Raw genomic sequence first — 3,435 nt, forward strand, 5'->3', positions numbered from 1 at the left:
TTTTTGAAGCTTGTAGTTTCTAAAAAATGTGTAATATTTATATCTATGTGACTATTGAAATTGATTCAACTTTCTATGTATAGAAGAAAAGAAACAGCAACAATTTTTTAGGAAATTGATGCAAGACTTTCTAGAAAGATGCCTGAATGAGTTACTTGCAAGTTGCTTCCTTCATTTTTACTGGTCCATTATTTTAAAAATAAATTTTTATTTTTACCTATCTATATATTATTAAAAGATGAGGACAAAGCCTATATATTAAGCCAAGTGACATCCCAAAAATAAGCCACGTGGTAGTCTAGGACAAAAAATGGTTAGAGTAGTTATTAGTTACTAAGAACTATTTTTAATTTGCTTTTAACATTTTTAAAATTAAATTCAAATTTTGACAGATTGTTTACAGTATTTAGTTTTTCTTTTAAAAAAATATATAAAATTTATGTAAGATGAGTTTGACTCCTAATATGCTGCTAACTGCCGTCTACTTTTTAAATTTAAAACATATTCAACTTCATACAATTATCTTAAAATTTGATTGTAATTATACTTTGTAAAACAATGTTATCGCAAAAAAAAAAAAAACGGTTACACTTTCTACAGTTTTTCTCCTCTTAACTTTTACGCCATTTGTTTCAAAATCCAACAGCGTCTACGGCTACTGGAATAACCAAGGTTCGAAAGAAAACTCTCTTCTACATCGAAAGCATGCATGTTGAATTGATAAGTAATTTACTTTTTTATCAAAATTACACTTCTTCATCTCTTTTAGGTACGTTTAAAACTATGCTTATTCTACTTTTTGTTGATAAAAAATAAATTAATTGTTTATGCATCTAAGATATTGCCCAGATTCTTATTATGTGTTCTGTTTTCACTCATGAACTTGATAGAATGAACAGGTGACACAAACTTGATCAATTTCTATCTTCTCTCTCGATTTTTTCCTTTGAATGGGGATAAATGAACCTTTCCATTGAAGGATAGGTTTAAGTGATAAACTTTGCAGGTTTTTTTGTAAACAGTTTTCTATAAATATTGAATAAAAGAAAAATAAATAAGTAAATGTAAAAGAATTATAATTTTGAATCATAAGAAGAAGAATTTAAGTAATAGATTATCAAATATTCTCTTCATTATTGTCAATGAATTTGGGTGATCCAATTTATCGTGACATGGTGTATTAACACTGGCTTCGATGAGTAAAAAAAACAAACCTAAATAGGTTTCAAATTAATATTTTTTCTATTAGTTATGAATAAGCTCTTTTGATCTTTTCTTAGTATTGGATTTTTTGCTATAAATTTTTACACACTTATATTTTTCGGATTATGTTTCAAATTTATTTTGCTTTGTTTAGCAATCTTTGTATTTAACCTAATTATACGCAATCAATAATTGTGTGTGGTTGCAGTTACTATTTAAAATTTTGAATAAGACGATGGGCAGTAATGGGTGATTTTTAAGGATTGTAGTGACTCATTTTTCCATTTGTTGATAATTGTGATGTAATCTCCAACCGCGCCTCTAACAATCCAAATGCACATTGTTGTTGCTTAACAAGGAAAGTGGATTTTACCGGGTAAAAAACTATTGCAATAGAAAAAAAAATACAATTAGATTGTTCCAAGATGTAAATGCTTCAAGAAGGATTCTATCATTGGAGTGCCTTATTGCTCGAATTTTCAACTGCCGGGCACGAAGACAATTTCTCTATAACAAGGTGTTTGGGTTCTTACGCTTCAACAAGTATTGTTGTCAAGATTTTGCTTAATTATAAGTTCATTCAACTTAATGTTTAAAAATGTTCAAATCATATGGTTTATGCAGCATTGTAACTATTTTTTATATTTTGTCAACATTCTGTATTGATTAAGTAATTTTCTATAAAATTGTGATGTAATAGCCATAACCGAAGATGTAGACAAGTCAAAATTTATATGAAATACCTTTGCTAATGTTTCTACCATAAATCTTTTGCATTTTTCCTATCTAATAAATTGGATATTACACTGAACAAGAGTGTTATGTTGAACAAAGATGTTATGATGAATCAATGACGATGTTTAGAGTATTTTTTTTCAGATAAGTGTAATCTGATTTTGCTTACAACTTATGGCCTGCCAACGTGAAAAACATTCTCAAATTTGTGTTTCATCGTGGAAGTTATCAGAGGATCAGAAACATATGACCTTGATTCTTAGTAAGCATTGAAAAACAAGAGCTTTTGTATCATCCAAAATTCTTGGTTTCCCCACAATAAAAAGATACGGTTAGAAAATTGATTCCATCAAACTCAAGGTGTTTGTTTTTTCCAATTCTTGACTTAAACGTCTTCGTCAGAGTCTTTCTCTCCCCTCTAAAAATCAAATTGATTATAATCAGAGTTAATAATCCAAATGGTCACTCAACTAAGGATTTTTATCTCAGAAAGTCACTTAACTTTATCTTTTACTTGAAAGTCACTCAATTATAACTATTTTACTTAGAGAGTTACTCAAGCAATTTAATTATGTTTTCCAATAAAATTTGTTTTTATGACTTTTTTATTTAAAACAAAAATTCTAAAACCCAAAAAAAAAAAAAAAAAAAAGCACAAAGCATAAGACTTTTCAAGAATTCAAGGTCTACACCAATTGTCACTCTTATAGAGTTTTCTTTCTCCTTTAAGAAACGGATAGTCTCGTAGGGTCCAAAGAAAGTCCCCACTCCAAGTTCTAAACACGTTCTTGAAAAATTTAACTACAATTAATTCTTGATACTTTCCGCGCATCGCACAGGTACTATACTAGTTATTTTTAATATATCAAGAGAAGACATTTTTTTTTCATGCTTTATATTTAGCATTAATTACTTATTCTTCATATCATTTTTCAATACTTATAATACTTAACATCAATTTTTCATATGTAAAAAATCTTCACAAAGCATAAGACTTTTCAAGAATTCAAGGTCTACATCAATTATCACTCTTATAGACTTTGAGAAACGGACAGTTTGGTAGAGTCCAAAGAAAGTCCCCACTCCAACTTCTAAACACGTTCTTCGAAAATTGGTTTCATCAAACTCGAGTTGTCTTCGTCAAACTTTTCTTCCTTCTTAAAATAAAGGGCAGCCTGGTGCACAAAGCATTTTGTGTTAGTAGGATTAAAAGAAAGTCCCAGCCCAAAAAGCGTGATGTACATAGTCTAATATATTGCAAGCATTAATAACTACTTCCGTGGCTCGATCATTTCCAAAACTTTCTAAAAGTCTATTCTCTCTTCATTTTGCAGAGAAAATACATGTGCATTGTTGTAGTCAAGGTCTCTACCCCAAGTTTTGGTGCATTGACTTGAGACTTTTGTTTCCATTACTTCACTTCATACTATCAAGTGATTTGAAATTCAATTACAACAAACTTTCTATTATAATCACGGAGTAAATATCTACAAAGTT

General features: G+C 29.2%; 1 long non-coding RNA gene across 1 annotated transcript; it reads left to right on the plus strand.

Moving 5' to 3' along the window:
- LOC124886355 lies at positions 1-1,889 on the plus strand. Its single transcript, XR_007043439.1, has 2 exons — positions 1-672; positions 1,412-1,889. It is a non-coding gene; the product is annotated as an uncharacterized LOC124886355 (long non-coding RNA).
- Positions 1,890-3,435: the final 1,546 nt, after the last annotated feature.

Source organism: Capsicum annuum, chromosome 8 (assembly GCF_002878395.1).
Source record: "Capsicum annuum cultivar UCD-10X-F1 chromosome 8, UCD10Xv1.1, whole genome shotgun sequence".
In the NCBI taxonomy this organism is placed as follows: Eukaryota; Viridiplantae; Streptophyta; class Magnoliopsida; order Solanales; family Solanaceae; genus Capsicum; species Capsicum annuum.